The following is a 22,268-nucleotide window of genomic DNA, read 5'->3' as shown; positions in this document are numbered from 1 at the left end:
CCATTATGATTGGTGAATCACGCATTGGGAGAGCTTTACTTGATTTGGGAAGTAGTGTGAACTTGCTACCGTTCTCAGTATATGAGCAGTTGGGATTGGGTGAGCTGAAAAAGACCTCCATCATGCTACAGTTGGCTGACAGATCAGTTAGGTACCGAGGGGTATTGTAGAGGACGTGTTGGTCTGGGTGGACAAATTCTACTACCCAGTGGATTTTGTGGTTCTTGACATGTAGTAGTCGGTCTCCACTATTTACCAAGCTCCTGTCATCCTAGGAAGACCATTTCTAGCTACATCAAATGCATTGATCAATTGCAGAAGTGGAGTTTTGAAGCTTACCTTTGGAAACATGGCACTTGAGTTGAACGTTTTCAACGCTTGCAAGATGCCAGCACATTTTGATGACACAAGTGATTTGAATGCTGTGGAGAGTTTGACACCAACAGATTTTATTTGCTCAACTTCTCCCTTCTCTAATGATGATTATATTTTTCAGACACCTGAATTTTTACTTGATGAGAAAATTGATCATATCAATGAAGATGACTTTGATTTTTTTGATTGTTTTGCAGATTCTTCTTTACCACTTGAAGTACAATTTGCGGGAGTAAGATGGAAACCCCAGTTTGAAGCTCTTCCACCACCAGACATTCTTAAATCTTCAGAGGAAGAAGTTCCCCAGTTGGAGTTGAAACCACTTTAAAGATGAAGCCTAGTTGATTGAAGTATTAAGAAAGCATCGAGGTGCAATTGGTTGGACAATAGCTGACATCAAAGGCATTGATGCCGCTGTATGTACCCACAGAATCCATCTTGAAGACGATGCTAGACCGGTTCGTGATGCTCAACGTAGGCTCAATCCTACCATGAAGGAAGTTGTGAAAGAGGAAGTGCTTAAGCTACTCACAGTAGGTATCATTTACCCTATCTCAGATAGTAAGTGGGTAAGTTCAACTCAAGTGGTACCAAAAAAATCTGGTTTGACTGTCATAAAAAATGATAAAAATGAGTTGATTCCAACTAGAATGGTTACTGGCTGGAGAATGTGCATTGATTATAGAAAACTTAATTCAGCCAGTAGGAAGGATCATTTTCCTTTACCATTCTTGGATCAAATTTTGGAAAGAGTATCTGGTAATGCATATTATTGTTTCTTGGATGGCTACTCTGGTTATTATCGAATTGCTGTAGCGCCTGAGGATCAGGAGAAAACCACTTTCACCTGTCCTTTTGGCACTTTTGCTTTTACTAGAATGCCTTTTGGTTTGTGTAATACTCCAGCTACTTTTCAGAGATGCATGATGAGTATTTTTTCTGACATGATTGATGATATTTGTGAAATATTCATGGATGATTTCTCAGTTTTTGGAAAATCCTTTGAGAGTTGTTTGCATAATTTGGCACGTATTCTCCAGATATGTGAGGAAAAAAATCTTTTACTTAATTGGGAGAAATGCCAATTTATGGTTACTCAGGGCATTGTATTGGGGCATATTGTTTCTTCTGAGGGTATAAAGGTTGACAAGGCAAAGATTGAATTAATATCTAAACTTCCTATTCCTAGGACGGTTAGGGATATTCGTTTTTTTCTTGGTCATGCTGGCTTTTATAGGCGGTTTATTCAAGGGTTTAGTTCTATTGCAAAACCTTTGTGCACTCTTTACAAAATGATATTGAATTTGTTTGGACTGATGAGTGCTAAAAATCTTTTGATACCCTTAAGAAATCGCTTACCACTGCACCTATTGTGCAACCTCCGCAGTGGGACCTTCCGTTTGAGATTATGACAGATGCTAGTGACTATGCCTTAGGAGCTGTTTTGGGGCAGCGGGTGGATAATAGGCCATTTGTGATTTATTATGCTAGTAGAACCTTGAATGATGCCCAAAAAAATTATACCACTACTGAAAAAGAATTGCTTGCAGTGGTTTTTGCACTTGATAAATTTTGGACTTATATTCTTGGTTCTCCTGTTACTATTTTCACTGACCACTCTGCTCTTAAGTATTTATTGGCTAAGAAAGATGCAAAACCACACTTGATTCGCTGGATTCTATTACTTCAAGAGTTCAACATCAACATTAAGGACAAGAAAGGAGTTGAAAACGTGGTAGCTGACCACCTCTCTAGATTGTCATCATCTCCTTCTTCAAATGTCAGCCTTCCTCTTGATGATAGTTTCCCGGATGAGCAGCTGTTTGTGGTTGATAGAGCTCCCTGGTATGGTGACATAGTCAATTATCTGGTGACTAAGCGAATGCCTTCTGAATGGTCCACCCAAGATAAACGTCGGTTTCTCTCTGAGGTACGAGACTTTTATTTTGATGATCCATATCTTTTTAAATATTGTTCAGACCAATTGATTCGAAGATGCATTCCTGATGATGAGTTTTCTTCGGTTTTGAGATTTTGTCATATGGGTGCATGTGGTGGTCATTTTTCAGCAAAGAAAACAGTTTCAAAAATTTTGCAAAGCGGTTTTTGTTGGCCTTCCATGTTTAAAGATGCTTATAATTTTTGCAAGGCTTGTGAGCCTTGTCAAAAATTGGGATCCATTAGCAAAAGAGACATGATGCCACTTTCCCCTATTCTTACTTTAGAAATTGTTGATTGTTTGGGAATAGACTTCATGGGACCTTTTCCAGTTTCTTTTGGAAACACATATATTCTATTGGCTGTGGATTATGTTTCAAAATGGGTGGAGGCCATTGCTTGCAAAACAAATGACCCTCATGTTGTCCTGAAATTTTTGCAATCTTTGTTTGCTCGTTTTGGCATGCCAAAAGTTATTATAACTGATGAGGGTTCTCATTTTTGCAATAAATCATTTTCTACACTTGTGAAGAAATATGGTATCACACGTAGAGTTTCTACCCCTTATCACCCTCAAACAAATGGGCGAGCTAAATTGGCAAACAGAGAGATAAAAATTATTTTAGAGAAAACCATCAAGCCTAATAGGAAAGATTGGTCGGTTAAACTTCTTGATGCTTTGTGGGCTTATAGGACAGCTTTTAAAACAAATCTAGGGATGTCTCCTTATCGATTAGTTTATGGCAAAGCTTGTCATTTACCAGTTGATATTCAGCATCGAGCTATTTGGGCCATAAAACATGTTAACATGTCACTTGATGAATCTTCAGGATTGAGAAAATTGCAGATCAATGAATTGGATGAAGCTCGTCGGAATGCTTATGAAAACGCTCAGCTTGCAAAGGAACGCATGAAAATTCTGCATGATCAGAAAATTCATCTAAAGCATCTCACACTTGGCCAGGAAGTTCTTCTTTACAACTCTCGCTTGCACATTTTTCCTGGAAAGTTGAAATCCCGATGGAGTGGGCCGTACATTGTAAAGACCGTTCATCCTCATGGTGCAGTAGACATTGTCAATCCGAAGAATGGTAATAGCTTCACTGTCAACGGACAACGTCTAAAGTCATTTCTGAAGGTCTTTGATCCACATGAAGAGATCTTGCTTGTGCAAGACCCCAGTGAAGTGTTTTGATTTGCTTCTCCTTCTTTACAGTTTTCTTTACTTGCTTTGTTTTTATTTGTTCTTTTGCTTTGATTTTATATTTCATGTTGTTTGTTTGTTTTGCTTGTTTTTTCTGTGCACTTTGTTTTCTTTCGTTCGACTTATTGAGGACTATGTCTCTCACTAGTTGGGGGGTAGCATGTGTGCACAGTTTAAAATATATATATATATATATAAAATAAAAAAATAAGATTTGTGAAATTTGAGCATCTTGGTGGAGTAGTTGAGCGGGATCATTTGTGAAGATTTATTTTCAAACTTAAACATAGAGCATGATTTTTGATGCATCATATTTTGTTGATATGTGGCTTGAAACACCGGGATGTTATGCTTATTGAGATGAAACTTGATAAAATTTTTGTAGAACGAAAGGCAAATTTTGAAGGACATTTTGCACATGCTTATGCTTGTAGTGTTCCTTATTTACCATTCATTGATTTAACACTGGAGAAGTAAACTGCAGGACTACCGAGCCATGCCAAAAAGAAAAAGAAAAAAAAAAAGAAAAACAAAAGGGAAAAGGATTTGAAAAGATTAGAATGAAAAGAAAAGAAGAAAAGAAAAAAACAAAAAGAAGAAAAAAAAAAGGAGAGAAAATGAATAAAGGTGACTTAGTTCACTTTCCTAAGTAAAAAGGGCTAGAAACAGTTACCCAAGACTTTGGGGGTTGAGTGTCCAACCTTTAAAAACAGAGCTGGTGTGAAAACTGTTAGTCCCTTGGGTTTTGAGGTAGTTAGAATCAGCAATGATTAATCTTAAGGTTGAAAAATCCTATGGCAAATCATGGCTAGTAATGAGGAACACACAACCGGTCTAGCTCCACACACACATTTGAGTTCTGAGACATTTGCCTTAATTCTATGTGAAAGATTGTTGAGATAGTCTTGGTGGGTATCACCCTTGGGGGTTTAGTAGTAACATGTCACTTCTGTAAGAATTCAGAATTGTGTTTGATTGTTTTTGTTTGAATTTTGATCTTTATACAATATTCATCTCAATTAATTTTCACTATTTTGCTCAAGGATTAGCAAAATGCTAGTTGGGGGGTGTGATTGAGCTTAATTATTGCATTTTTTATGCTTTTGGAACCAATATCTATTAATTCTTTCATTACTTTATCATTGGTTTTATATGGAAAAATGAATAAATCAAAGTTGTAATTTTAATTGATTAAAAGCATGAATTTCTGCTTTAATTTTATCAACTGTTGATTACTATGGATTATGGTGCATATCGCTCGAGCAAATTCAGGCAGATTCAAACGCTTGACTTCCGCTCGATAGTGGGCTCGAGCGGGTGTGCGGGAAAGAGATCGCTCGAGCGGAGGCATTTGGCCGCTCGAACGAAGTCAGGTAGAGTGGAACGCTCAATGTTCGCTCGACCCTCCGCTCCAGCGAATTTAGGCAGAGTCGAACGCTCGATGTTCGCTCGACACTCTGCTCGAGCGAATATCGCATTTTACAGATTAGTGTTTATTCTGCCGTCAGAGTATATAAATGATTTTTTACATCTTATGGCCGACTTTTGGCCTAGAAAACTCTGTTTTCATTAGAGAAACACTTAGAATTTTATTTTTCCTTTGATTTTCGTTCAGATTCGGAGAGGAGGATTCATACAATCGATCATTCACGCAGCTACACAATTTCCACTGGATCATTCACTCACACTGCAGTAGATTGAAGAACTCATTGAGGGGTCCAATTGCCACTGCAGCTCAGCCTCCTCCGCTTCAAATCTTCATCTCCATTCAATTGGCTTGATCTTTTCAATTCCCTACTTGCTATTTCATTTCAGTTTTGAGTTTCTGAATTATTTTGGAGAATTTTGATTTAGACGTTTGAGTAATTTATTTGTTATTCATTTAATTCATGTTATTTATTTTTATCGTTTCGTTAAGCTTTCATTTTAATAGTGATTACAATTACGGTGGTTTAATTTGAGAATTTGTGATTTGAATATAATGATGAACCCTAGAACATTGATTTTGGGGCTTTTCAATTTTCAGTGCATGTTTTGTCAATTACTTCCTAATTTAGTTTAATTCTTAATTTAGTTTTATTAATTTCTGAGCTTAATCTATTAGTCATTTACATTCCAATTCGACAATCAAAATCTAAAAACATGAATCTAGTCCATGACTAGTACCTGTTTGCATCCATTGCACATACCATCATTTTATTTTCTCTTTGTGAAGTTTTTCACCCTTTTTAACGGGTTTGATTTTTAAGTAACTTTTCCTGAGGAGACGATCTAGGAATTTATTCCTAATTATTACACGACATCCTCCTGCACTTGGGATAGCTTTAGTGCTACTCATTTTTGAGTGAGTCACTAACTTTCCCTTGTTCAATTGCTGACCAAAGGCTTGCTCATATACATTTAGAATGCACATCATTCTCATCCATTCAAGTGTGTTGGCTTTACAAAAAAAGCATATCGTCATCAACAAAATAGAGATGGCTAACTCTAACTGGACCCCTCCCTATTGGTACACTTGAGAATCTGCCATTCACCTTTACTTGGGATAATAAATTTGAAAGATCCTCTACACATATGATAAACAGGTAAGGGGATATAGGGTCCAACTACCTGAGCCCTCGAATTGGTTTGAAAGTTCCTTGAGCTTCACCATTAACTAGGATGGAGTAGGAAACTGGGTTGATGCAGTTCATTACAAGGGTTATCCATTTCCTGTCAAATCCCATTTTGCACATCACTAAGGATAGGAAGGCCCACTCTACTCAATCATAAGCTTTGCTCATGTCGAGTTCTATAGTCATATAAGCTGACTTGCCTTGCATTCTTGTGGACATGGAGTGGAGAGTCTCATATTCCACCAAAATGTTGTCTGTTATGGTTCTACATGGAACAAAAGCACTTTGGTCCATAGAAATTATGTCAGGCAGTATTAGTTTGAGACAATTTGATAACACCTTAGCCACAATTTTATAAATTACATTACAAAGACTAATTGGCCTATAATGAGAGACTCTTTTGGGATCTTTTACTTTTGGGATCAAGGCTATGTAAGTGTCATTCAATCCTGCTTAGGAACCTACTTTATTAAGAACATTAAGCACAAAATTTGTCACTTCCTAGCTTGTGATATCCTAATTGGACTGGTAGAAAAGGGCTGGAAAGCCATCAAGACCTGGTGATCCCGTCCCTTTCATTTGGAAGACAACTCTCTTGAATTCTGCCTTTATGAACTTTTGGAGGAGCAATTGATTTATACTATCTGTAACTCTGTAGGGCATATCCTTGATGCACTCTTCTATGCCAGTTGGAAAGGAAGTTCTGAAAAGTTCTGAAAAATAGCTGGTGAAAATGGCTCCAATTTGCTCTTTGTCTGATATCATCATGTTCTTGTGGTCCATAATCTATGAAATCTTGTTGATTTTCCTCCTATGAGATGCATTTAGATGGTAGAAGGTTGTGTTCTTGTCCCCTATTTTAGCCAATGTTGCTTGGCTCTTTGTTTCCATTTCAATTCATCCTCAGCTAAAGATTGATAAATCTCATTTGTAACTGTTTGACAGTTTCCACATGATACCCACTGCCTTCTGCTTATAGCTCTCCTAGCCTGTTTAGTTTCTATTTGAGTTCCTTTGGTGCTCTCTTGTTTACCCTTGCATTCCATTTTCTTAATCCAGTTTCACAATTCATCAACCTTCTTCTCATGGTTTTAGTAACATTTTCCCCATGTGCAATTTTGCTCCAACCTTCTTTAATAGTTGTGGCACAATCTTTTTTTAAAGACCATGCTACTTCATGTCTGAAGCACTTTGTTTGAGTGGTACAGTGTGCTCGATGAGATCCCATGGAGATAAGTAGAGGAGAGTGATTTGACATCAAAGTTGGGAGAACATTACAGCAAGAGTCTTTAAACCTTTCCATCCATATTGGGTTAGCTAGTGCTCGATCCAGCCTTTCTTTGGTGAAGAAAGGTTCACTTCTATTATTGGCCCAAGTGAACTTGGGGCTCTTGCTGGGATAGAGTTCAGAGAGAACCATTAAAGAGTATCTCTAAAGGATTCCATTTGTTTCTAGGGTCGAGGAGGCCCTCCCATTTTCTCATTTTGAGAGACTAATTCATTAAAGTCGCCACAATAGAACCAAGGTGTTTGGTCTACAGGTTTGAGTGATTTGAGAAACTCCCGGCTTAGATGTCTCGTTGCTGTTTTTGGATTACCATAAACGCCTATAAAGAGCCATGGTTGCTCATTTGCCATTGCTACATGTGCACTTATATGCCACCTCGAGTAATTATAGATAGTAACATTATCTTTTGTCCTCCAAATTAAAGCTAATCCCCCACTATTCCCTCTACTGTATACAGCTAGACATTGAGTTTGGCAGGGCTGGGAACTAGCCTGATGTGAACCCACAGAATTGGAATTGCTTGAACCCACAATCAATTTAAAACTCAACCAAGAAAGCCAAAATTAAGTCAATTGGATGGAAGAATCTAGACCCATTGAGGAACTCATTTCAAGAACCTAGATTATATTAAAATCTAGACCCGTTGAAGAACCTGTCTCAAGAACCCAGATTACAAAGGAAGAACGCCACAAAGGTTGTAATTTACCTTTGATAAGTTTAAACATTCAATAAAGAACAGAGGAGATAAACTCAACTCACAATGAATAAAATTCATCAATTTTCATAAACTTTGATTAAACTTCAAAATACCCCCTTTGGCCACCTTGGCAAAGCTTCTTGAAGAAGCTTCCTCCCCCATATGGTAGGCCATCCACTGCCCTTGGCTGCACCCAATAGTCCCTTGGTGTGAAGGAGAAATCCACCTCATCAACCTCATACCTCATAGCTTCGGCAAGCAATCCTTGCCCCTCACTATTCTCCACGTAATGTCCCATAGCCACCTCCAATCAAGGGTCATTCAAGTCCATACCTCCCCCCTCCAGAATTCTAAAGTCTTGCAAGACACATTTCACTTCCTTTCATCACTTCTTCTCCCCATTTTTAGAGAGAAATCCAAAAGATCTATCTCAAGCATATTTCTGAATCTTTTTGCATGGAGATTTTCAACCTTTTGTAAGTATTTTAGCATGATAAATCCTTCATAAAAGTTTTTTTATCTTTGAGTGTAGTTTCCGTGGATATCTTATTAGTCTCATTTAATGGTCATTTGATTAGTAAAAAGAATTTTTAACCATGGAAATGTCATTTTGAGCGCAAAACTTGAGAGTATGTTATGTTTTGGAGTTTTTGACTAAGCTAATGGACATGTCTTGGTCTGAAAATTTAATGGAGTGTTTTTAGAATGTGTTTATGAATTTTCATTGAGGTTTTATTACATCAATAAAGCTTTTGATGATAGATTTCCTTAGATCTAGAAACTTGAAAACTGGAAGTGAAAAAACAGTTTTTGTTTTGAGAAAGTTTGAATATTTCATGGTTTAATCTTACTCTAAAGGCTTTGATATTTTTATGTGATGATTCTATGTCTCTTATTTGCATGCTAGGATGTTATTTTGAAGAAATTTAGTATTAGTTTCAAAGATATGATTTTTTTATGTAAGAGGATTTCAATTAGGCTTGAGATTTTAGTTTTTGGGTTAGATCCATGTTTTATTGACTTTTAGCCATGTGATTTTAAGTTTGTTGGTTGGATCATTTTTAAGACACATTTTAAAACCATATGATGTTTTATTTTGAAGATCTCATATTTTTAAGCCATGGATCAATAGATTGATGAAATCTAGTTAAGAAAAAAGTTTCTGTTTTTGGACTAAGTGTAAAATCAAAAAACTCCAAGTGTTATTTTGTGATTTTTGTTGACTTTTGTTTGATGATTTAAAGCATGTTTGATGTTATGAATATGTTAGAAGTAAGATTTGATTTTTCAAAATTTTTGGAGATGTTTTGATTTAGGGTCAAAGCTTGTGATTCAAGGGTTTGCTATTTGTTAAAAAGTTGGGATATTTTTACAAAAATTTTGGATATTTTTACAAAAATTTTGGTGTTGATGATTAGCTTTTTCTAAATGGATGTTTTAAGTATGGTTTTAAATGTAGGATATGAAGATCTTTGTTGCAAAATTTTGGTTTAAGCATGAGTTTTGAAATTGGAAGGAATTGTAACAAAAATCAAGACAAATGGCCTATAGATGTTTCAGCCATAGTGTGTTTTCCATAGTTGTGGTTTGTTTAAAAAATTTTTGAGTTGATATTTGAGTCTATGACCAAATTTACATGAGGAATGTAAGTTTTGGAAATTTTTGGAGTTAGGATGTGAAATCTTTAAGTTGTGGGTAAAATAGTCATTTTCCCACATGTAGAGGGTAAAATGGTAATTTTGCTCTAATTTAGCTTTTCTTCATGCTTCTAAATTGTTAGTGATTAAATTTCTAAATTTTAGAATCATTATTTTTAGTTCCTCGTGTTTCATGCTTAATTCTCGTAGAACGTGACGATCAAGGTAAGTTAGCTTCTAACTTAGTATCAGTTTACTGTGTATGTGTGGTAAGGGAACTACAATTTATGTATGTATGTTATCATATATTTCATGCCATGCCACATCATTACATGTTTATCTGTTACGCATGATTTATTCTATCACGAATGCTTATCTGTTACACAATCTATGCGCTACCAAGTACTAAGGTGAATGAGTATAATCTACCGTACTATAGATGGATAAATTAGTTAAGTTGTATTATGGTCAAGGATAATACACACTGCCTGGTACTGCGGTCAAGGCTATGCGTTGTCGAGTACTGCGGTGAATGAGTATCATTTGTGATACTACAGAAGGATGATATGCACTGCCTGGTACTACGATCAAGGCTATACATTATTGAGTACTATGGTGAAGGAGTATAATTTACGGTTATGTTAAGTTCAAGTTCATGTCAAGCTTTAAGTTCACATTCATGCTATGCTATGCTCACATTCATGTTATGTTTCAAGTTTACGTTCATGTCATGTTATGTTTCAAGTTCACGTTTATGTCATGTTATGCTCAGGTTCATGTTCATGTAATGTAAGTTCACATTCATGTTATGTTTCAAGTCCATGTCATGTTTTAAGTTCACGTTCATGCTATGTTGCTAGATGTTGTAGACACGACGAGCTTACAACCTTCACAATTAGGTTTTTGGATACTATTTTGGGCTTCGTTAGTCGAGGTACATGAGTTGCTAGATGAAATGGCCCAATATTGTATTTTGGTAATGTAAATATGGAGCCCAGTCTCCAATTTTTGAGATTTTAGTCTTCTGAGACCATACTATAAGTTTGGTGCATAGTATTGCTTAAGAAAAAAATTATCCACTAAGAAAATTGCATAATACTAGATGCATGTTAGGAACATTGTATCTTATATGTCATGAACGGGGGCAGGTAACCTTGTGTTGCATGTCTCGATACTTCAAATGTTCGTTCTATCCCAAACGAAATCTCGGGATGTCACAACTTTTTGTCCCTGGTCTAGCTTCGACAGTAACCAGCATGCTTTGAGTTGTAAAGTTGTGGGGTCCTGATGGTTGACTTCCATGTTGAGTTCTGTCGAGGGACTCAAGACTAAAGTCTATACTTTTACTGCCATTTGAGGTTCCCTCTTTTGCCGAGAAACCTTTGCAACCTTGAGTTGATGTGTCCAAGTTTACCTCTGCTACTTTTTGCTACAGGTTTGCTAAAAAAGCCTGCTGGCTAGCTCTGTTGCTTGTCCTAGACTCTTCCCTGTCGCCACCTTTCTTCTCGCCATGCTGCCCTCGTTGATGGTGGCTGTTTCCTGGTGGACCATCGTATATACGCTTGTCAAAGATGTTTGTGTTCATGGGTTAGGCTCGTAGCCATGAACCAAATTGCTGTGGAGGTTGTTCATCACTCTGCTGATCATTATGTGGTCTCATTAAAGACCTGCCTTTATGCGTAAATACACCACATTGAAAACAGAAATTTTGTAGCCTTTAATATTTGAAAGGGATCCAGTGTTGTTTGTCATCGAAAGCGAGCCATTTACCTCACATTAGAGGCTTGTGGACATCCACCGCTACCCTTACTCAAAGGCATCTTCCCCATGCACGTCCATCTAATCCTACTTCAACCCTGATAACAGGTCCAATTGAGGAATCAAAATCCTTGCCAAAAGCCTTTGCCAACCTCTTGTATTGCTAACCCAAAAGGGTTACTGTTGAAACCAAAAGGGTTCGACACTAACCCAAAAGTGTCAAAAGCGTAATGCATTGATAGATAAGGTTTCGTGAACCTCTTGTATTGCTAACAAACTTCTGTCAGAAACCAAGGACGTCCACTGAGGACCTTTTCCTTATCCACCATTTTTTGAAACTCAATAAGAAAACACTGGTTGCCTAGTTCCTTGAAGTTGACCCATCCTTCTAGCCTCCAATGTGACGCCCCCAAATCTCCACGCACGGATACGGGGAAATCGAGACGTCCGGATGATGACAACACGGGTCACCACCCTATCGACGAGTGTCAAGTGTGTGTAAAAGCAACAAATGTGTGAAAGAAAACGCAGCGGATAACGAAAGTCATATAACTAAGTACCAGAATTTTCCTTAATTTAATACAAAGCTATTTAAAATATATATGATAAAATATTACAAAGCACAAATATATATTTAAACCAACAACAAAACTTAAACTTTAACTTCAGCACCCCGACGGAGCCGCATCCTCGGGCTCAGCCTCCTCTTCCTCTTCCTCGATCTCTGCACCAAAATCTACGGTACCAAAAATGGTGCCGTAGGTAAGTAAAATCCAAAACACCACTAGATAAAAACATATAAAACTCAAACAATATGCATGAGAGGATGCCAATGCTCAAAACCCATAAAATCATATTTTTCCACACACGCCAAAAATCCCATTTGGCCCAAAAACATAACCTTTCCAAATATCACGCCAAAAGTCACATTTGGCCCATATCAAACTCAAACCATTAACCAATTAATCCGTATGCACCATGACCTCCCCTAGGGGTCATCCGCACACCCTGACTCCTGTGCCACACCGCAGGTAACGACCACGCATGTGACACCTAAACGAGCGATGCCCAGTTCCGCACCCTGCGCGTTCATAGCCAAGCATCCTCTAGCCCTCGCCAGCGAAGGGCCACGGAGTCAGTGTGTAGAGCGATGCCCAGTTCCGCGCCCGGCTCGTTCGTCGCCAAGCATCCCCTAGCCCCCGCTCCTATCGTCATCCAGCGACAACTCAGGGGACATCACTCAGTATATTACGCTCCCGAGTGACCAGAGGAGCTCCACCGGGATAATAACCCATCCTGGCTTGGGCTCGTGAGACACGCACTCGAAAATCCACTTACGCCAATAAAACAAGATTTTCTCAAATTAAATAAAACGCACGTGCATGCACCATGTAAATGCAATTTCAATGCATAAAACAACCAACCAACCATAAAATCAATAAATCAAGAAACTCCGTCCTCCATCCATCCGACCCCCGAACCCCTTGGACTCAGGTCGGAATCAGCCAACCAATAGCAAATATTTATTGAATGAGCAAAATATATTTAAATCTAAAAGTAAGGTTTGGAAAATACTTACAGCGTTATATGGTATTTTTTGAATGCTCGCGGCGTTGCAAACGACGGAAGAAAAGCAACGTAACAGTGAAATTTCACTGTGGCCGTGGGTTGTAAAATACCCACTTTTGAACAGGGACAAAGCAAAGCTCAGGATTGATAGGGAATGGTCTAGGGATGTTTATGAAGCTAAGGGAAGTGGAGTTTGGCCGTGGGTGGCGGCGAAAATGGTGGTGGAAGGGCTGAAATACCCAAATCGAAAACTAGCTCTTGGGAGCTGTTCCGGGGACGGAATGAGGCCGAAAATGGGTGGGTTAGGACGGCAAGAAGTCGGTGATGAAGTGGTGAAGAGGTGGTGGGCGGAGGTGAAGCGACGGCGGCAAATCGGAGCAAAAGCCGTTCGGCTTGGATGTGGTTTTCCGGCTAAATGGCGGCACGGTTGGGGATGAAAGTTGGTGGGGTGGTTCACTGGAGGGAGGGGAAGAGATTGGTGGTGGTGGTGTGATGCACAGTGGCCGGCGGCGGTAGGTCTAGGCAGCTGGATGAAACGGCGTGAGGGAGAGGAGAGAGAGTGTCGCGCGGGAGAGAACCGGGGAGGAAGAGAAAAAGAAGAAAAAGAGAAAGAAGAAAAAAAGAAAAGGGAAAAAGAAAAAAGAAAAAGAAAAGATGAGGGAAAAGAAATGAGGTCCAGTTCTCACTCCGGAAACCAAAACAGATCCGTCGAAAACGAGATTAAAAACCGTAAAACGACTAAATAAATTAAACACAACATCAAATAAATTAAAAATCAATTTAAAACACAATAATTTAAAATAAATAAACCAATATATTAATTAAATTAAAAACAACCCTTCAATGAAAATACATGTAAAAGCGGGTCATCACATCCTCCCCCCCTTAAAAACAAATTTCGTTCTCGAAATTTGCAAGATCAAACACCATCTTAAAAAAAGCCACATAATATCACATAAACCACCTGTGACCAAGATTAAGAAACAAACCGTCATTACTCAAACAAGTATGGGTACTGCTGCCTCATATCCACTACTCACTCCCAAGAGAAATCTTGAGCTAACGGATCTCCCTATGTGTCACAACTCCACCCTATCAAGAGGGAGACCGTGATCCCGTACCTATTCTTTTTCCTATTATAACAGTAAATTTATTTATATATGAATTCCCATATTGTTATTAGTATTATTATTATTTTATTAATTTTTTTTAAAAGATAATGCGAGACAATTCGAACGCATCACGCATAAATTCTAATTTCTAACTGAAAGAAACATCTAATAGACATCCCTTTACATTCCTTTACAAAAGACTCTCAGAGTCCGTCATCCATTTATTTAACATAACTACTTTAAACAAAAAGGGACTCAGTCCCTTCAGTCTTTACAAAAGGAAACTAACTTAAAGCAGGAGGGGTTTCCATTACCCCACTATATACTTTATACCCGAAGGTATCTTGTCTAGAAGTTAACTCAATAAAACATCCCCGTGTGGGGTCCAGTATTAAAACATAAGAAACATATATTTTCATAAAAAGAAACCAAACTACCAAGGGACTACTAAACATCGGCCCCTCCCTCCTCAGAAATACTCAGCTCCTCAATAGATTCATCTGTACCTGGACGTTTAAAACATAAACACAAAGTGAGTCTAATACTCAGTAAGCAATACATCATGCTGCTAACTTAATAAGCATATAGTACTTTATTTTGAAAACATGCATCCATAAACCAATACTAATTCTGACGATACTTCCATACATATACTTTCTTTATAACATCATGCATACACTTACTTCTTACTATCATGCATATACTCACTTCATACTTTCATGCAAAATTTTTATTTCTTATTTTCATACATACTTATATATCATATCTTCATGCATACACTTTATTTAATCTTTCACTTTCTTGTGGCCAACACACTATTACGCCCCGTGTGTTGGGGTTAGCAGTCCTATTGGACCTGGATTCCACCCGTGGCCACAGGTTAGGAACCCCTTTATGTCAGGGAGCAGCACTGGGTGCACTACCAATACTACTTACCCGGCATTGCAATCTGCCCATTTATTTGATATCATTTCCTTTCATGTGGCCATTACATATTTTCATACATTAATTCATTCATTTTCTTTCTTTGAAATCAACATTTTCAATATCTTCCTTAGTCCGATGAATTTGCTTTTATTTTGGAAAAAAAAGCATTTTATGTCATGCTTACATATAAATAAAATCTTAGTTATTTCAAGAAGCATGTATAAAAATTTCATGACTTAGGGACTACATGCATGCATTACCATATATATATACAATCAATTATAATCAATAGGATACTTAACAGGGGCTACCAAGAAAGGCTTGTACATAATATAAACTCATTTATTCTTTAATTAGAGGAACGTTTGGAAAGAGATAGAGAAATATTCTTCCACAAGAGAACTTGACGTGGACGCATGGTCATAGCTACTTACCTCGATCCGCTGCAATCCCTTTAACTTTAGAAAATCCTAATCCAATAAATAACAAGTGTGTTAAAACTCATCCAACATCCTTTAGATCCCCTTTTAACGATGGCTAAAATATTAAAAATCTAACATCGTTTTCTACCCTTAATGTTACCTCAATTAACTACCCTCTCGACAAATCCTTACAAGAGTAACATAAGAAAATAGTTAATTTAGTTAACATAACATCAAAACAACTCCATATATGCATTTAATCACTTAAAACAGAACATAATTATATATATACACAAAACAGAACATTAAAACAGCCTTATATATATAATTAATCCCTTAAAATAGAGCATATATGTAGATATACAAAACATAACATCAAAACATCCCCATATAAATACTTAATCCCTTAAAACAGAGCATATATGTATATATATAAAACATAACATCAAAACATAAACTAAACAATTTAGTTAGCTTCCAAAATCACATTAAACAATTTACCTTAAACTCCTAGATTCTTTCAAGAGGTGAAGTGAAGGTCCAAAGCTTGAAGAAAATGAGAGGAGTTTGATTTCTTGAAGAGGAGAAGAAAAGAGGGAAGTGGCGTTGGCTAGCATGGAAAGAGAGATGAAGAAGACTTGTTCTTCATTTGTTAGGTGTAGACCGATGGGTTTGAAGGGGTTCATTTGTTAGGTGTAGACCGATGGGTTTGAAGAGGAAAATGCTTCATCTATTAGGTGTAGATCGATGGGTTTGAAGAGAAAATCCTTCATCTATTAGGTGTAGACCGATGGGTTTGAAGAGAAAATCCTTCATCTATTAGGTGTAGACCGTTGGGTTTGAAGAGAAAATCCTTCATCTATTAGGTGTAGACCGATGGGTTTGAAGATAAAATCCTTCATCTATTAGGTGTAGACCGATGGGTTTGAAGAGAAGAAGGCTTAGTTAAATTTTGGTCATTAAAAGCTTAAGGAAATGGAGGGTTAGGATTAGATTTAGGAAGATAACTATTCCAACTACCAATCCAATGGTGGGAATCATTTGTGCTCTTTCATAAATCATAAAATTTTAGGATTTAAGGAGAAAATACTATAAGGCCTTAAAATCATGTACTTAATATATTTTAACAACCCACATAAAAGTAAAAACACACCAATCTAAATAAAATAATAAAAATCTTTACATGAACATATTTAACTTAAGGAATAAAATAAAATGACGTAAAAACTCACATAGTAAGATTAGGGTATTACACCATGCCACCTTAACCAAAGGTATCGCCTTGGACCTCAACTGTTGCTCCTTCCAATCCATGATCTGCGATGGAACAACCTCATAAGTAAGGTCCGGTTGCAACTGAATACTCTCTGGGTCGATGAAGCGTGGCTCTTGTTGTCCAAAGCTCTTCTTCAAGGACGATACGTGGAAGACATCATGAATATCTCCAAAATACTCTGGCAAAGCAACTCTATAGGTGACGGACGCTACCTTCTCCAGAATCTGAAAAGGGCCGACATACCTCGGATCTAGTTTCCTCTTTTTACCAAAACGCTTAACTCCTCTCATAGGAGAGACTTTGAGATAAACCCAATCACATTCTTCAAAGGCTAACTCTCTCCTCCTGGTATCAGCGTAGCTTTTCTGACGACTCTGAGCTGCCGCCATTTTATCCCTGATGATTCGAACTTGGCTTTGCATCTCTTGAATTATTTCGGGTCTAATTATCCTACTCTCCCCGACTTCATCCCAACACAAAGTCGATCTGCACTTCCTCCCATAAAGAGCTTCATAGGGAGCCATCTGAATGGTCGCATGGAAGCTATTATTATATGCAAACTCTATGAGCGGCAAATGGTTTTCCCAACTCCCTTGAAATTCCTTGACCCATGCTTGCAACATGTCTTCAAGGGTCTGAATGGTGCCCTCTGATTGGCCGTCTGTTTGCGGGTGATATGCAGTACTGAACTTCATCTTAGTACCCAATGCTGCCTGTAAACTCTTCCAGAACTAAGACGTGAACCTTGGGTCTCAATCCGACACTATACTCTTCGGTATGCCGTGCAGCTGCACTATCTCTTTCATGTACAAGCGTGTCAACTTACCCAAGGAATCGGTGTTATTAACAGGCAAGAAATGAGCACTCTTCTTTAACCAGTCAACAATCACCCAAACAGAATTTTTCCCACTAGGCGTCCTTGGCAAGCCCACTACAAAGTCCATCGTGATGTCATCCCACTTCCACTCAGGAATAAGGAGGGGTTGGAGCATACCTGCGGGTCTTTGATGCTCAGCCTTGACTTGAGGGCATGTGTGGCATTTTTCAACATACAAGGCAATATCCTTCTTCATTCCATCCCACCAATAATTTTTCTTCAAGTCCTGGTACATCTTTGTATTGCCTGGATGAACTGAATAAGGGGCTGCATGAGCTTCTGCCATGATCTGCTCCTTGAATTCTGAATCTTTGGGGACCACCCTACGATCTCGGAACCGAATAATTCCATCTTTATCCATACTATAGTGCAACGGCCCTCGAGATTTTCTGACTCTTTTTCTGATATCCAGCAGCTTCGGATCCTTCCTTTGAAGAGTCTTCAATTCCTCGAAATCAGTTACCCGAATATCAAGAACTGAAGATAAAATCTCTTCTTGATGTGAACTTTCAATAAGGAGTCTTCTCATCCCACAAAGCAAAGAATCCAATTATGACGGCTCTGCTTCATCTTCCAAGTGCGATTTTCGGCTCAAAGCATCAGCAATTATATTTGCCTTCCCCGGATGATACTTAATCTCACACTGGTAGTCACTGATTAACTCCAGCCATCGTCTCTGCCTCATGTTCAGATTCTTTTGAGAAAACAAGTGCTTCAAGCTCTTGTGATCAGTGTATACTTCACAAGCTTCCCCATACAAAAAGTGTCGCCAGATCTTGAGAGCAAAAACAATTGCAGCCAATTCCAAATCGTGCGATGGATAATTCCTCTCATGGTCCTTTAGCTGACAAGATGCATAAGCAACAACCCGTCCTTCCTGCATAAGGACACAACCCAATCCAAATTTAGACACATCGCTGAAGACTACGAATGGTTTATGCAGTTCTGGAAGCGCTAACACTGGTGCCGTCGTCAACCTGTTCTTCAATTCTTGGAAGCTTCTCTCACACTTATCTAACCAAACAAATTCTGCATTCTTCCGAGTCAAAGCTATGAGAGGTCCGGATAGGCGAGCAAATCCCTCCACAAATCTTCGGTAATATCTGGCAAGTCCCAAGAAACTCTGGATCTCGCGCACCGTAGTCTGACGCTGCCATGACAAAATGGCTTCCACCTTACTAGGATCAATAGCCACTCCGTCTCGGGAAATCACATGCCCAAGAAATCTGACTTCCTCCAACCAGAATTCACACTTGCTGAGCTTGGAATACAACTGGTGTTCTCTCAATTTCCCAAGAACTAGATGAAGATGATACACATGCTCTTCAACATCTCAGGAATAAATCAGAATATCATCAATGAATACTACCACAAAGGAATCCAGATAAGGTCGAAATACTCGATTCATTAAATCCATGAAAGCAGCAGGGGCATTGGCTAATCCAAATGACATCACCTTAAATTCATAATGCCCATATCTCGATCTGAAAGCAGTTTTGGGCACATCCTTATCCCTTATCCTCAACTGGTAGTATCCCGACCTCAAATCTATCTTCGAGAACACAACTGCTCCTTGAAGCTGATCAAATAAATCATCGATCCGTGGGAGAGGATATTTATTCTTAATGGTCACCTTATTTAATTCCCGATAATCAATGCACATACGGAGGGTTCCATCTTTCTTTTTAACAAATAGAACTGGCGCACCCCACGGTGAAGTACTAGGCTGAATGAATCCCTTATCTACCAGCTCTTGCAACTGAGTCTTCAACTCTTTTAATTCAGCCGGTGCCATGTGGTAAGGAGCTTTATGTACAGGAGCCACTCCAGATTCCAAGTCTATAACAAACTCCATTTCTCGAACAGGAGGTAACCCAGGCAAGTCATCCACAAACACATCGGGAAATTCTTCCACAACTGGAATGTCTACCAAAAACTTCTTATTAGATGGCGTGGACATCATCTAGACTAAGAATGCATCCGCTCCCCATGCAATCTCTCTTTTTGCTTGAATTGCCGATACAATTACCAGCTTTTCTTTTAGCTTACTTCCCGTAAATTTCAGACAATCACCATCTGGAAGCTGAAAGCTAATTACCCGACTTCTGCAATTAATACTCGCAGAATATCGTTATAGCCAATCCATCCCGAGGATGATATCAAAACCCAACAGCTTAAACACCACCAAATCAACATCCAAGAACCTTCCATCAAAATTTAATGGGCATCCCAAAGCAACCTTGGAACACCACACCATTTCACCATTGGGTAGAGCCACTACTAATGACTTCGGCAAAGGTTCCGTGACCAAATTACACATCCGAGCAAACGTGGAAGATACAAATGACTGCGAAGCACCCGAGTCAAACAAAGTGCAAGCATAAAACTCATATAAACGGACTCTCCCTGAACCAAACACATAAACCCATGAAATCCAAATACACAAAGAAATCAAAGCACAACAACAAATCAAATCCAACATTAAATTAAATTAAATCCATACCTGTAATTACACCAGCATCATGGGTTGCTAGCGCCTCATCATCCACATCTCCTGGTGTGACAGCATAAACCCTGGCTTGCACTGCTTGTCTTGGATTTGTTCTTCCACCGCATCTACCTCCACGACTTCCTTGAACTTTGACGGGGCACTCACGAGCAATATGTCCCACTTGGCCGCATCGGTAACACTGGGGTCCACCACTCAGCTGACACTCGCCCTCATGAGCTCTATTACATACTCCACAAATTGGCACCTGTCCTCCAATAAGAACACCCAAGCTGCTTCCTTCACCAGAAAAACTCCACCTCTTATGACCCAGAGGGGAGCCCATACTCAGATTATTCTCTCGCTCCACAAGGGTGGCCACATCCACTAAGTCCTGAAAAGTGGATATCCGGTGACTGACCACCATACGGCGTATATCAGGGCGTAGTCCCTCCTGGAAACGCTCAGCTCGCATTTCTTTTGTGGCGATGAGGTGGGGAGCAAATCGCCCAAGTTCTATAAATCTTCGGGCGTACTATTCCACTGTCGTGCTCTCTTGGACCAAATTTGAGAACTCGCTTGCCTTCTGCTTCCTTACAGAAGCGGGAAAGAAGCGATCATTAAACTCTTTCTTGAAGCGCTGCCAGGTCACAACGGCGAAAGATCCCAATTTTGATTCCAGCATTACCCTCTTGGTATCCCACCAATCAGAAGCGGTGCCCTGCAACAGATAGCTGGCGTAGAGTACTTGTTGTGCCTCGGTGCAACCACACACCTCAAAAGTTCTTTCCAAGTCTTTGATCCACTTTCCAGCTTGAAGTGGATCCTCTTCTCCAGTGAAGTGTGGAGTTCTATGCGCCAGAAAGCGCTCATAGGTGCATCTGGCTTGCACCATGTTACTAGGCCCTCCTGGGTATAGCCAAGGCCCTCCCTGATGTGGCCAAGGACCTCTTGGTTGTGGCCAAAGCCCTCCTTGTTGTGGACAAGACCCTCCTTGTTGTGGCCAAGGATCCCCTTGTTGTGGCCAAGGTCCTCCTTATTGTGGCCAAGGCCCTGCCTGCTGTGGCCTAAAATTCTGCTGCATGAACTCCATCATCTGCCGTATTGCTTGGGCTATGGAGTCATCTCTCGATGTATCGTCCCTTGGCTCCTGAGTAGATTTCCTTGGTCTTACCATTTTTCCTACCACAATACAACCTCTGACCCCCTTTAAGAAAACAAATAAAACCAACATAAAACCAAAAACCAAAACCAACACCACATAACAAGAAACAAAAAGAAACCAGCATGCAATAACATAACTACATAAATAAAAACAAGCAAACAAGTTCAAATAAATAAAACAAATACAACAAATCAAATAGCAACTTTACTTAACATAATTTTTAAAACACAACTTTAAAAACATTCTGGTACTACCTACGGGACATGTGGTTTTACCCATAGCCAAACCGCTCTGATACCACCTGTGACGCCCCCAAATCCCCACGCATGGACACGGGGAAATCGAGACGTCCGGATGATGACAACACGGGTCACCACCCTATCGACGAGTGTTAAGTGTGTATAAAAGCAACAAATGTGTAAAAGAAAACGCAGCGGATAACGAAAGTCATATAACTAAGTACCAGAATTTTCCTTAATTTAATACAAATCTGTTTAAAACATATATGATAAAATATTACAAAGCACAAATATATATTTAAACCAACAACAAAACTTTAACTTTAACTTCAGCACCTCGACGGAGCCGCATCCTCGGGCTCAGCCTTCTCCTTCTCCTCGTCGATCTCTGCACCAAAATCTACGGTACCAAAAATGGTGCCGCAGGTAAGTAAAATCCAAAACACCACTAGATAAAAACATATAAAACTCAAACAATATGCATGAGAGGATACCAATGCTCAAAACCCATAAAATCATATTTTTCCACACACGCCAAAAATCCCATTTGGCCCAAAAACATAACCTTTCCAAATATTACGCCAAAAGTCACATTTGGCCCATATCAAACTCAAACCATTAACCAATTAATCCGTATGCACCATGACCTCCCCTAGGGGTCATCCGCACACCCTGGCTCCT

The sequence above is a fragment of the Carya illinoinensis genome, chromosome 6 (genome assembly GCF_018687715.1).
Source record: "Carya illinoinensis cultivar Pawnee chromosome 6, C.illinoinensisPawnee_v1, whole genome shotgun sequence".
In the NCBI taxonomy this organism is placed as follows: Eukaryota; Viridiplantae; Streptophyta; class Magnoliopsida; order Fagales; family Juglandaceae; genus Carya; species Carya illinoinensis.
This window is presented reverse-complemented; position numbering follows the sequence as displayed.